This window comes from Triturus cristatus, chromosome 9 (genome assembly GCF_964204655.1).
Source record: "Triturus cristatus chromosome 9, aTriCri1.1, whole genome shotgun sequence".
NCBI lineage: Eukaryota > Metazoa > Chordata > Amphibia > Caudata > Salamandridae > Triturus > Triturus cristatus.
This window is the reverse complement of record NC_140592.1, coordinates 731,713,678-731,727,957: the sequence shown is the minus strand read 5'-3', so window position 1 is coordinate 731,727,957 and position 14,280 is coordinate 731,713,678. Positions and strand designations below refer to the sequence as shown.

The 14,280-nt window shown below is 45.1% G+C and overlaps 1 protein-coding gene across 3 annotated transcripts in view; it reads left to right on the top strand.

The window, feature by feature from the left end:
• The first annotated feature begins 10,522 nt into the window (after positions 1-10,522).
• Positions 10,523-14,280, top strand: part of TAF6L (TATA-box binding protein associated factor 6 like) — a 140,675-nt gene continuing 136,917 nt past the window's right edge. Inside the window, exons 1-2 of one of the 3 annotated variants that reach the window (XM_085625949.1) lie at positions 10,532-10,676; positions 11,943-12,093. The gene's annotated coding sequence lies outside the window, so the exon portion shown is untranslated. Of the gene's footprint in view, positions 10,677-11,942; positions 12,116-14,280 lie in introns of all 3 variants that reach the window. The other 2 variants (XM_085625950.1, XM_085625948.1) reach the window with 2 other exon arrangements.

Below are 14,280 nucleotides of genomic sequence, written 5' to 3'. Positions count from 1 at the left end.
TGAATACATAAACAGCACACGTATGCTAACCCTCATGTATCCTTCTCTCGTGTTAGGACAAACAGATTGATTAGTGAAACACACTTGCACAAGACAAATAATTAGTTGTTAATTATTAATAAATTAATAAAACGCATAGACATGCCAGAGCTTCAAAAGCCCCAGAATTTTCTAACAGAAAACTCTGCTCCAGCACATCCCTCCACCTTCACCTCAGAGAAACAGAATAAAGCTTGCCTTATCCTGGGATTATCCTATGCTTTTTAGTACTAGTAATGTTTTTATCGCTATTAATGAAGAACTACCAGACTCATTTTTTTTTTTTTTTTAACAAACAAGATCTTTATTGGTTTCGTTGGCCATACAGCTCAACCGCTGCCTACATCCCTTCGGGCCGACAGGGCCAAAGTAACAGTGCTAGGTGGCATGTGGGGGGGGGGGCAAAATACACAGCAAGCCGCCTACATCCCCATATGGGGCCGGCCGCGTCAGGGGGGCAGCGGCAACGACACAAGGTGACTTAGATCTCGTTTTTTTGTTAGGTTTTCTTCTGAAACAAACATATAACAGAGACAGAACTAGGGAAGGGGAAACCACAATCCTTGAAGTGTGTGCCGGGGTACGTGCGCCGAGATAGGTCGTGTTGGTATACGCCGCGGGGATGAAGACTGGGGGCGGGTCGGGGACGTCGTTGCTTGTGCAATCATATTGTGTCTAACCTGGTGGGTTTACTCTCCGCCTCAGCGCTATGGGGCGCACCCGGCCAGTGCGAAAGGATGAATGTGATCCATTGGGTGTTGTGGTCAGAGTATCAGAGTTCGTGGGAGCTATTACCTTCCAAAACCGGGTTGGAGGGGGTGGATCGGGGGGGGGTTCCTTGGGCGGCGACAGTGGCGCCACATGCGTTCCTGTGGGAGGCCAGGCTTGGGTGAACTGAAAGAGTAGTTGGGTCCATTCCATTGCTAGTGGGTACTTTCTCCGTCCCCGCGCCTCCTCCTCCCTGATTGCTTCCTCCTCCGCTGCTGCCCATTTCCTCACCGCCCCCGCCCACGCCTCTCCAGTTGGCCCCTGGGGGTCTCGCCATTTCATGGCTATGGCCAGTTTAGCTAGCAACAGTGTGAGGGAAGCATAGCGGGTGCGGGCTTTGAGTGGTGCAGAACTACAAGACTCATGATGAAAGGAAACCGGACTGAATGAGCTACATGTGACAACTTGAAATGTGTATTATATCTTGCATTAGGCAAAGGGTTCTGGAATGCAACTAAATGCACAACCTCTAAAACACTGGCCATTTTTTTAGGTCTAGCCTTCTGAGTCTACTTCAGCTGTCTCACCAGACTATTGTTTTGCAAAAATATTCATACATACTAACAATACATAGAGAGGCTTTTCTTCAGCAGGCTTCATCCATTGGCCAGATTTTTGCATTTTGCTTCCACCCACTACAGTGTGGAACAACTGGTCAGCCCCCTTTACCCATTGGCTGCCTTCACTTTGAATGACAGCACAAACCATGTTTGCATCATTCGCCTTTGCCTAAAAACAGTTCCTTTTTCCATTGGCAGATGAAATTAGACAGATTAACAGCCAAAACAAGAAAGCAAGAGAGTAGTAATCATATATCCAGAATTACATCATGCACCAGAATAAAGGGGTCTCATTAAGCGAAGAACGGTCTCCTGGCCGAAGTATGCATAGATTTCCAAGACTGGCATCCAAAAATTAAATATAAAGCAATAATAACATAATTAATTTCAGCCAAAATGATATGATATCCCAAGCCCTAGAGATAAAAAAAACACCTTACCCTAGCATTCTGGGTCGTATCTGGAAGACAATTTATACCGGCGACCCTGGAGTAACAGTAGGTCTCCAGCGAGACACACAAGGGGGACACTTGCCCAGATGGTCGACGCCGGTATTGCTGATCGCCGCGCAGAGAGGGTTGCTAGTGTGGGACACGAATAATACATGCCCAATTACTTTTAATTTTGACATCTGTCATCTAACCACAAGGGATTATAGGGTTTCCTCCCTGAGCCCCTGTTTTTTTAGCGAAGGTCCTGATGAAGCGCTAAGGGATCCACTAGGGACCACGGGAAGCGCGAAACATGTTGACCACCCACTATCCACTCACTATTTTTCTTTAGTGACCTACACGGGTTGAGAACAGCGGGAGAAAAATGTGCATTTCCCCACTGACATGAGCGCATGTTGCGCCCTTGTTTCCCCATTTTATTTTAACTGACCCTTAGGACCCACAGATAAATCTACCAGGATACCTACGGGCCATTTTATCCTCACCATTCACCACCTAACACACATGCACAACTGCGGCGACTCCTTAAAAAGATCTCCGATAGAGCGCCCTTGCGAGGGCCCGTGAGGGACTGCAGCGCCACCCCCACGAGGAGCATTGCCCTATGATGATGCTTTGCACCCGCAAGGGTGTGTGAGGGCACAACTAGCACCCGCACAAGGAGTATCATTATCCCTCCTCACGCACACTCCTTTGCCTGGTTCTGGGGATACCTTTCCCCGGAAGCATATCCGACCTGGACTGCAAAATCGGGGACCTCCTCTATCCCCGCCCCTGCTCTTTTTCCTTTAGGAACTGATACCATCCTTTTTGTTGACGCTTATTCTTGGAGCATTGATACAGGACCTTCTCACTAATTGCTCCCTGTCCCTCACTTATAGTGTGATTATAGACAATTTATAGAGCCAAGCTTGTATACGATCTCAAATTACGGAGACGTTTTGATCTAGGATTATCATTTTGTAGTATCAAAATTTCCAAACCACACATGGTGATAAACTCTGACCACCAGGATAAAGGGTTATGTGGTTCTTTGTGTAGCCAAAATCGTGCCAGACCCAATCTAGCCAGCGTGATTGTCATATAATAAGTACCAACTAAATGGGCGGCAATTTTCCCAGAATTCCCTATAATAATTAACTTGGGGTCCCATGCCACTCGACATTCAAATAATTGGTTATTCTTCTCAAATACAAAGTTCCAGTTGCTTTTAATCACAAGACAATTTACAAAAATATGAATTGCATTGGCACCCCCATAACACAACGAAAACACCAAGACTCCTCTCTGACACCCTACTTATATAATTGAAGAGGTTTATGGTATAGATAATTAAAAGTCTTAAACTGGTGCGCCTTAATAAGTGAAACATTAAGAACAGCCTAAGTCCACCCACGCTACGATAAATACAGCCATCGACCACTATTTCCACGACAATTCTAGTATGGCCACAGACTTATCAGTAGAGTGGGATGCGTTTAAACAACCATCAAAGGGTGCTCTACATCTGAAATGATGGGTACGCGGAAAGTACTCCTCCAGGACGTACAAAAAGTGGACCAGCGACTAAGGGAGATAGAGCAAGGGAGACCGGAGAATGCTGACAGGCAGGAGGAGGAGCTCCTGGAGGCTAGGGAAGAAGTGTCAGTGCAGGTGGAACGCCTTTGCTGCTTTGACTACAAACAATACTTGGCCCGAGCCCGCTCAGAGAGGTATAAATCGGGGCCCTACTGGTCTGTATGTCCAATCCAGCTAGGAGAGGTACGGTTATTTTAGAGCTTAGAGGACGGGATGACGAAGCGCGGTACGACCAGAAGGGCATCAATGACTTATTCCTAGAATACAATACTGAATTATATGAGAGTTAGGTGAGTCTAGAAGAAGAAGACATGAATAGGTTCATGGAGGATGTGGAAATACCAGCACCAGACGAAGAACTTGCAGGCACATTAGGTAGCGATATATAACTTAGAGAAGTGAGAGGAGCCATTAGTAGCATGGCTAGAAACAGAACTCCAGGAACAGATGGCCTGCCAATAGAATTTTACCTACACTATGTTGATCTCTTATCCCCCAGGCTGGTACAGCTGTATAATGCTGCAAGACAATTAGGGCACCTGCCCGTCTCGACTAGAGAGGCAATTATCATACCCTTGCTTAAACCGGGGAAACGGCCGTCGGATAGGGCGGCATATCGCCCACTCTCCATGCTCAATCTGGACTACAAAATCCGGAGTCGTACACTGGCCGCCAGATTACTCCCGCACATGACAGCGCTAATCCATGCGGACTAATCGGGGTTTGTTCCCACCAGAACTACAGCGTTGAATGTCCTTTGCCTTCTGCGAATATTGGGGGCAGACTCCTACAGGAAAGACTTGGCAATGATATTTGCGGTGGACATAGAAAAGGCGTTTGATAGCCTAGAATGGCCGTATCTGTTCCACGTGATGAGGAAGTTTGGGCTAGGAGACAAGTTTGTGGACTGGACTGCTCTCCTGTACTCCGACTCCACTGCAAGAGTGAAAATGGGTGGTCTAGTATCTGATGCCTGTCACGTGGGGCGGGATACGATGCAGGGGTGTCCCCTCTCCCCCCTGCAGTTCGCCCTGGCGATAGAGCCGCTTGCTGTTAAGGCTAGAACAGGACACTACTATCAGGGCCTTATGGTTGATGGTTTGACCCACCACATAGCGTTATACGCGGATGACCTGTTGATGTTTTTAGCAGACTCGGGGTAGGCGCTTCGGGGCGCGAAGGAATTACTCTAGGACCTAGGCAGAGTAGCGGGGTTAAGGGTGAACTGGGCAAAGTCATGCCTATTTCCGACGACTGGCGGCAGAGCAGGCCCACGAGACACCAAGGGGGCGAGGTAGGAAGACAGGTGCTTCACATACCTGGGCACCCAAATATATCACACCCAAGGGGACCTACTGGAGGGCAACATAGGGAGGGCCATCAGAGGAACAAAAAGCAGCTTTGATTTTAGGAGCAGTTTACCACTTTCAGTGGCTGGCCAAGTAGCCCTACTGAAGATGGTGACCCTGCCGAGGTTATTGTACTACTTTGGCACCCTGCCAATCTGGATACCCTCACGTTACTTCTCTCAACTCAGGTCAATGATAATTGGGTTTCTCTGGGGAACGAGCAGACGGAGGGTGGCACTTAATGTTCTAATGCGGCCGAGAGGGGAGGGCGGATGGGGGGTGCCGGACTTTGAGGCTTAGTACCTTGCGGCACAATTCCAATGGCTCACAAAATGGGTGTCGGGGCAACTAAGAGGGACAGCGGCAATGGAGCCAAACTTGGGGACATTGCGACTACTATCCCAATTTATTCTTAGGCTTCCGGTCCGAACCCCGGCCCTTACAATGGAGCTAACTACAGCACGGCACTGCTGGAATAGATATCTGCAGAGGGCCAAAATTAAAAGCCCCTATGCTCCAGAAATCCTGTTACTTATATGCGAGGCATTACCGCATGGTGGTAGCTGGCAGAGGTTGATGGTCTGGGGCGGAACAAGGGTTGGCTACAATGGGAGACTTATACGAAGAGTGCGCCATGATCTCATTTGACGACCAGCAGGACCGATATGACTTACCCGGGGGGGACTTCTTGCTACACACTGCCCTCACTGCGGCGATACGAAAACACTGAGGTGGGGGACTCATTGAACCGCAAACTTCATTGGGGTGCCAGTATGTGGTAATGGCGGCAGGTACAGTTAAGGCGGTCACCTGTTTGTATAGGCGCAGAACGCGAGAGGCTTTACTGCCCTTATTGGAGCTACGCCTAAAGTGGGAGGGGGATCTGGGGGAAGATATCCCAGAGAAAACCTGGGGAGAACTGGTGGAGCGGGCCTGAAATGCCAGATTCCAATTGGTGTACTTTTACATATTACATAGAGCATACCGTACCCTGAAAAAAATTAATAGCTACTTCGCGACCCAATTGGAGGCTTGTCCGAGGTGTAATAAAGAAAGTGCGGACTTCAGGCACATGTTTTGGGACTGCCCATTCCTGAGGAATTTCTGGGAGGAGGTGGGTATGGTGTTAGCCGACATCACTGATAGGGAAGTTGAGGCTTCTTTCAAGTGCTGCATGTTGCACTGGTTCCCACACACATCCAAAAATAAAGTCACAAGCAAGTTCCTGGACCTGGGCTTACTCGTAGCCAAAAGGGACATTACCACGCACTGGAAAGCAAAACAAGGTCCAAGCATAGCCAGATGGAAGAAAGAATTCATTATGTGGCGGAGTGTGAGGAAGTGATTAGGATGCAAATAGATGGTGTTTGTTGCTTTGGCACAAATTTATCATAATGTTTTCCTTCATTGTAAAAGAGACATTTTTGGGGGAGATTTCAGTACAAAGAAACTATTGGGTCTCCAGATGTGCCAAAGCACATTTCCCAATCATGTGCAGATATAATGAGCGTTACAGGAAATTAGGCCTTCGCAGTGGTCAACTACATTTCCAAAAGGCACATATATATAAACATCTATACACAGCATGGCAGGAAGTTGGAGACATTTGCTATTCAAACACACCTCACACTTGTTTGCTCCACAGGGCTTCCTGCTCTTTGGTGCATTGTATCCTGACAACTGTATTCTGGTTTTCCTAGATCCAGACCTTTCATATATCTTTAAATTGCTTGTGGTTTGAAAACTTGCTTGACAGTAGACTGTTGCACTAACAGGAATTCACCTTTCCGAGGATTTACGCAAATAAGGTAGGAAAGAAAAGGAGGGAGTTTATGGATGGAATGTTTTAATATTTATTAAAATCTTAATCGCTGCCTTTGTAATAGGAGACTGATAAAAGTAAAAAGGGGAAGGACTCAAACTCACCTCCGGGATAATTCTTTATAGACTTAGTGGAAAGGCAGAGGGAAATATGACATCCCTTTATTAATGTAATAACTGCACTTTCACTATTACTTCTTGCTTCTCAAATTTGCTTGAAAATGCACCATTTACCCACACTTTTTCAAAATTTTCTCGGGGGAGAAGCTTAAGATGTTCGGGCTTGCTCGCTCCGCTCGCTTGCCGCGGTGCACTCCAACAAAGTATACGCCTCACCACTTTCAAATGTCACAAGCCACCACTGCCCAGAGGCCACTCTGGCCCTCCCATAAGTACAGACAATCGAAAGGTAAAGGCTTCAGTATAGTAAAGCCATGATGAGGGCAAAGCCATGTTTCCCTCTGATAGTGCTAACTTTAAAATTAGAATAGAACATTGACACTTTCGATATGCCCAGATAATTTTTTGCCAGCTCCTTTCACCCTTGTGAAAAATGCTTTCTATAAGACGGTACGGGTATAGTTCTAAAAAGATATAGATACCTGTGGAGAATAATCATTTTCAGTAAATTACACTGTCTTATGAGACTAAGACGAGGTATATCCTACCTCTTAAGTATTTTAACAGACTTAGAGTAAAGTGCATTGTAATTGAGATCGATAATTTCCTCCATATCAAACTTTATCCGTACTCCTAGATAAACCGCCGCTTTAACAGAGCTGAAATCCGTTTGCTTGCTGATATCATTTGTCACCAATGCAATATTTTCCATATGTAGCTGATACCTGGAAATAGCTCTGAACTTCTTTGCAACTTCCACAATTGCTAACAGTGAGTTAGAGGGTGAGGCTGAAGTATGGCAATATCATCGCCATAAGCCAGGACTTTGACCTCCAATGTATGTATTGCAAATGCTTTGAGCTGTTTAGCTTGATAAAGAGCTATATAAAAAGGTGAAAATATAGTGCAAAAAGAAGGGGTGAAAGGGGCACCCCTACCTATTACCCCTCTGAATACATATACTGTTGGTTAGCCCACTGGCACATAGAATCCGTGCCATCAAAGATCCATACAGAGACTGCACCCAATGCATAAAGTTGGAACCAAATCCCATTTGCTGCATAACCAGCCACAGGTATCTCCAGGAGACCCAATCAAATGACTTCGGCATTGAGCAGTATCACCCCTTACTGATCTCTGTTGTACACCTACCACATCCTGTGCCGTTATAACTGTATTGACATGCGAGGATGTGTCTCTACCCGGAATAAAACTATGCTGCATCAGATCTACCAATGACGAGTATCTGTGACAGCCAGGTAGATAGTATTTGTGAATAGATTTTCAAATCCGAGTTAATGAGTGTGATTGGTGTATGAACCACATTTAGTCGGATCCTTCCCTTTTTAAGAAATACCACAATATGCGTTTCTCCTACAGAGAAGGACACCTTTTCCAAATCAATAAATGAATTGAATAATTTTGGAATTACAGGAATAAGGATTTTTATATCTCCTTAAAGATAAATCTGGTTACAAGTATGTTTATTTATTAACTTTAAGTCCTGGTTATTTATTTCACCTGCAGATGAGGTGCCCCTTTAGATGGTGCTTTATTTCCTGTCACCTTTTCAAAGTTGCTGTTATTACGTGATACCAGGGCTTTCAGTGGGAAAAAAAAACTGGGGAGGGTCTCTCATAGGGACGTGGCCACTGTAATTAAGGGCGTGGCTTAAAACACTTAAGCTAAAAATCTGTGCTTAGCATATGTGCTGCCCCATTAGTATTTTGTTGCTTCTGTCCATTCATCCAGATATATAACATAACAAGTAACATTACACCTACAGCAAGCCAGGACAATTGGCTTTGCCAATGGTTGTAAGTTGCTTAAAATAAATAAGCAACAACGATCACTTCGTTGTATATAATATTGAAAATGCTACACACTCTGGTGGGCGAGGTTGTGGCGTTAGGCTACAGCAGCCGACACTCGAGCTGAGAAAACAGGTTCGACCCTCGAGCTGAGAGAACAGGTTCGAACCTCGCGTCCTGTGATTCAAAAAATGAATATGCCCTTGTGAAATGTATCTGGGGCTCATGTAAAGCGCTCCAAGTTTACACTATATAAAAATGAAAAAGAAGTCTCTTTGAAGTTACATCAAAGGCAGTGACGTGTTGTACTATTGCAGAGTTAAGGGTTTTTTTCACCCTGAGGGTAAAAATGCAGAGCCCGATAGGGACCCGTCTTGGCACCTGTTTTTCAAAAACTGCTGATGCTGAGCACCGGCAGGACCTGGCCCAAATTTGCATCAAAGGCAGTGACGGGTTGTACTCAGGGTACAAGTCGGGGGTACACGCAGGTGGACTGCGTCCACCCACATTTCTTCACAGGTTGAACGCCATCCACCCTGCCAAGAATTTGGGCCCTCCTGAATATTGTGCTGAACTCGTCCCAGTGTAATTTCCAAACACTGGGACAGTTTCAGCAGCACCTGTACTTTGTCTGCTTTCCATCTGCAACAAGCAACAACGTGCAGGAGGGACGGGGCTTTCTTATTTAAGCCTCCTGCTGGGCCCATAACAAAGGCCGAATTTGAGGGATCATCAGGCCTCCTTTTGTTCGAGTCTCTTGGCTGGGAGCAGTCTGGAGCCTCACCCCTAATGTAAATAAAGCAGAGGGGAAACAAAGGCTCACACCGTGTTAACACTTCACACATACTTAAAAGAGGCAGCTTTTCACTTTGTTCAGTTCCTGTTCAGGAGATATGCATGCACTGTAAGAATATCAGATGTGTTGGTCTTTCCTAGGATTTACACAAAGCAAATTGCATTTATATAGAGCTTACTTCCCCTGAGGAGGCGTTGAAATAATTTAAGTACCATTATTTTTTCTTGTATAGCCCTACTCATTCCAATGCAGGGTGTCAGAGCGCTTTAGATCAACACATGCATATTACATGTACAATAAATTATATACGTTTGTAAATTAATGCATAGGATGTGTTACATAAAACTGGGAGATTGCAAGGTGTAGAAGTCACATATCATCTTCCATAGCTCACTGTGTTATTATCCTCCCAATGCGCTCAAACGTACACACGATAGACCTGCTAAACGTATATGTGAGGGCTTGAGATCTGATGACACTTTTTGTGATGCCACTTCCTGTAAAGTCGTTGCTTGTGATACCACTTTCTATGATTTCAATTCCTGTGATGTCATGCACCGTGATGTCGTGCACCGTGATGTCAATTGCATACTGCTTAACTAGGTTAGTCCTCCCACTTCTGTTTTTTAGGACTTGTGCCCTGGTTGTACTATTGCAGAGTTAAGCTTTTTTTTCACCCTGAGCGTAAAAATGGAGAGCCCGATAGGGACCAGTCTCGGCACCTGCTTTAAAAACTGCCGATTCTGAGCACCGGCAAGACCTGCCCCACTTAAAACCTTGTGTGACACTGTAAAATTTTTAGTTGCCTGCAGTTTGATTACTTGTTTAATTGATTTATTCTTGTTTTCATGAACAATAAAATAACATATATCACAACTGAAAGGCTTGTTATTTTGAAATAATCTGGTGATTTTTTTTCAAATAAAAAAAACATTGTTGCAGGGACTTGGCAACTATGTTTAGAGGCTACTTTGTTCTTTTTATTTAAGTGCCATTTCCTTGCAGTAAAAAAAATGCTCTAGTTTGCCACGGCTAGAGCTCTTATTGCCTCTATATGTTGTCTTTCTTTCTGTCAGAACAAAGCCACACCAGTGGCTGGCAACCCAATCGACGATTAAAATGGCCATGCGCGCGTACTTGTCATTAGCTCCAAATATCGGCTCTTGTATGGCTGGGGCATTCATTTCCGGGGCGTGTAGTCTACCCTGTGTGAGGGTGGGTCTTTATGCTTTCTGGCCAATTGTTAGATTAGCTTCTTTAGCACCGCCCGCAGCATGCCAGTCAGTTTACTCTAGCTTTCCAATTGGCACCCGGCACACTCAATTTTTGAAGTGGTTCTTAGAAGTTATTAAGGTCTTCGATCGGGAAACCGGGGACGGGCGGTAAGTGTTGCGTTGGGTAATTTCCCGCCTGCTTCATGAGAGTTGTGTACCCTGGTTGTAGCAGTGGTGATGATATTGGGATTGTGCGCCGTGCGCTCTCGGACCATTCTATTCTGCATTGCTTTCCTTTTATTTCCTATTTTGATGATGTTCGCACTTTCTTTTTGCATTTGCACTCGCAATAAGGGGTAGATTTCCCTTGCTCTTTTCCCTATGTGGTAGATTCCATATGCACTTCTCCCTGTACCCACCTATCCTTTACGTTGCATTTTTATGCTGTTTCCCCCGCCGTTCCATTATCTGCCTCTCATGCCCCCGGTCCTCTGTGTCTTATTCTTTTCTTTCCTTCTATCAAATTTAGTCGTTCTCCTTTTGTACCGTCTCTTCCCCTCACACCTTATTGTGTGGCTTCTTTCCCTACTCTCATACATCTCTCAATCCTTCCTGCTCTCATTATTTACACGACAGAGTCTCAACCTTTCACCCTGGTGCTCAAGAAGGGGCGTGTGACATACTCTGCTCTCTAATTAACAGACTCCCGGTTAACGTATGCAAACTTTCGTGCTGAGGTCTCCAACCTTTTTATTAAAAAAAACTACTTCTGTTCAATGAAAACCATCATGAGCTACTAATATTATTACTGTTGTAAGAGCGACCATATCAGTTTTTTTCCATTACTAGTCGCCATAGGCAACATTACTAGCAGTGATCTCCACTGTGCACCAGACCGTGTTGCCAGTTGTAGTGTAAGCAAAGGCTTTATCAATTTGGAATGCCTCTACATGGCGAATACATAACAGCCACAGCAACAATGCCTCTGGTACCATGTTCACAAAATTAGTATTAAGTCTCCCAGTGTCACCTGATTTATCACTCAAAAATCAGCTTTGAATATATTTTGGAAATTATGAGGTCTGAAAAATGTGCACACATTTTTGTCTCAACTTCACACTATTGAATTTTAGTCAACATATATTAATGTAACCAAACAAAAACTTCTAATTTAGTATGCTGGGCTGCACACAAGAGAGCTACTTACATATAGGTGGAGAGCTGCCAGTAGCTTACGAGCTGCTCGTTGGGGAAGACTACTTTAGTGTCTTGAGAACGTATCCCCTAGACCCCTTAGGCTCAAAAGAAATACCCTGCAGAATAGAGTGAAACCACCCTCGTCTAAAGACACTGTTACCAGTCTTTGACTTTTGTGCGATATCCTGGTGCATTCTGGTCTTTATGGTCTTGTTTTGTTTTCTTTGTACTATTTAGATGAACACACCTGAAATCAATAATATGTAGGTGTAAACTTCAGGAATGGAGACAGTGTCCAAAAGGACCTGGAGTGAGGTGGTCCCTCTGATGGAGTGCGCCTTAGCTTCGTAACTTCTCATAAACCCAGGCACGCTACAGCTCCATAAAGGTACAGGCTTAAGATTCCAAAGGTATGGGGGAAATCTCGTTACATAGAATATCCCCCCAGTTGAGGTTTAGAAAGGTGTGTGATGAAGGAAGCCTGAACTATTCTATTTAATGTTGAAGATAACTACTTATGTTTAATTCCGTGATGCAGCCACCCCTCGTGATCAGTAATAAATAGGAATGTGCATGGTTTGGCTACAACATAATGAATGTGCACTGTTTATTCAGCAATGAAAAGGCACGTGGGCTATTTTGCTTTAGTGATATGAAAGCATGCTGAGTATCCTCCGTTAGTAAGAGAAAGGGATTTGTAGTGTATTATTTAGAAATGGGGATATATACTGTTGCACATTGGTTGATTGGGTAAGAGGGGAGCAGCACAGACCACTGACAAAAGGGATTTGTGTGAAAAAGGCTGCTTTTTTGAAACGGGTGCACATCACGACATAGCCTAGGCCTTTGCCTCACAAAACTAAAATCTCACTATACAATTAACTCGCCTATATTGAGCTACCCCCTCCCCTAAAATTCTCCCTCCCCCACAAAAAGTTAATGCAGTAACATTGTACCCGCTCCAAATCAGTTTAACTGTACCCTTTAAACCCCCACCCTTTACTACTGCTATTAACCCCTACTCAAGCAGACTTCCTACATAACCTTGAACTTCCTGTGACCTCCAGGCGCGAACTAATCTAGCCGTTTCCTTTGAGCCTGAATTGGCGCTGTCAACTAAAATATACTTTGTTAAAAGATGGCAACTTCTCTGTCAACCTCCCTATGCACCTGCTCCAAGTGACAACCCTAAACGCACACAAATAATCCCCTGCGCACCTGCTCGAATGAAGCTAGCCCAACTAAACCTTACCCCAGACCGGAAGAAAAAACGAGATAGGCTGGCGGGGAAAAATGTTTTACTAACTAAGTGCCAGCCACTGTGTTACAACGAAATGGTGGCTGGCACAGCAAAATGCCCGGTTTTATATCCCTTGGGCTACATATGTAGGCCAAACATAGCCCAAATCCCAGAGCAGTCGCCCAACTGCTCCACTTCCCCAAAAAACCCAGGGGGCAGACTTCCCTCTGGTCAGCTGCCCCCCAAATCACCATTGGGGAAGAGGGGAGCAGCACGGACCACTGACACCAGGGTTGTGTGAAAAAGGCCGCTTTATTGAAACAGGTGGATATCACAACACAACCTAGGCCTTTGCCTCACAAAACTAAAACCTCACTATACAATTAACTGACCTATATTAAGCTACCCCCCCTAAAATTCTCCCTCCTCCACAAGAAGTTAATGCCCTAACATTGTACCCGCTCCAGATCAGTTTAACTGTAACTGTACCCTTTAAACTCCCCCACCCATCACTACAACTATTAACCCCTACTCAAGCTGACTTCCTACATAACCTTGAACTTCCTGTGACCTCCAGGCGTGAACTAATTGAGCTGTTCCCTTTGAGCCTGAGGTGGCACTGTCAACAAGAATAAACTTCATTAAACGATGGCAACTTCTCTGCCAACCGCCACCCAGAAAGCGGGGAGGGAGTTGCCCCCCCCTTTTCTGTGCCCCACCACCACCCCAACCCCCAGACGCCCATCTAGCATATGCCCAAAATCATGGCCAACTTCAACTTCAATTGCACTACATACAATTCCATGCCCATAAAGGACAAGTGGACACCATCATCCCTGAAAAACTCTTTATCTTCGAAGCGTAAATCTGAATGCACCACCTGGCCGCTGCCGACTTCCCTACAAAAAGTGCATATTTTCTTATTAATCTTTTTTCTCGCTTTATCTATTGCTGCCGGGCGATGTGCTTCTCTCCATATCCTCCGCGGTATGAACTCCGTCCAAAAGACATGACACCCTGACCAACGCCTACCCACTTCCTTCATGTCTTTCACCAAAGCTAGCCCTTTTCTCACTACTAGATAATTTTCCCCTAAATGAATGAGCAATATATCTGGACACTTCCCTCCCACTAATAACCTGTTCAAGCAAGGTAACAACTCGCACCATTGCATTCCTCCTTTTCCATGCCAGGAGATTGAATACAAGCCCTCATTAAACCCTAAATTTGCCCCAGTGGATGCCGGACTTGGCCTGACACTCTGCTCATTTTATGAAAGAATGTCCAACAATCCATATATTCAGACTGATCTCCAGCGGCCCCGGAACAGAACTT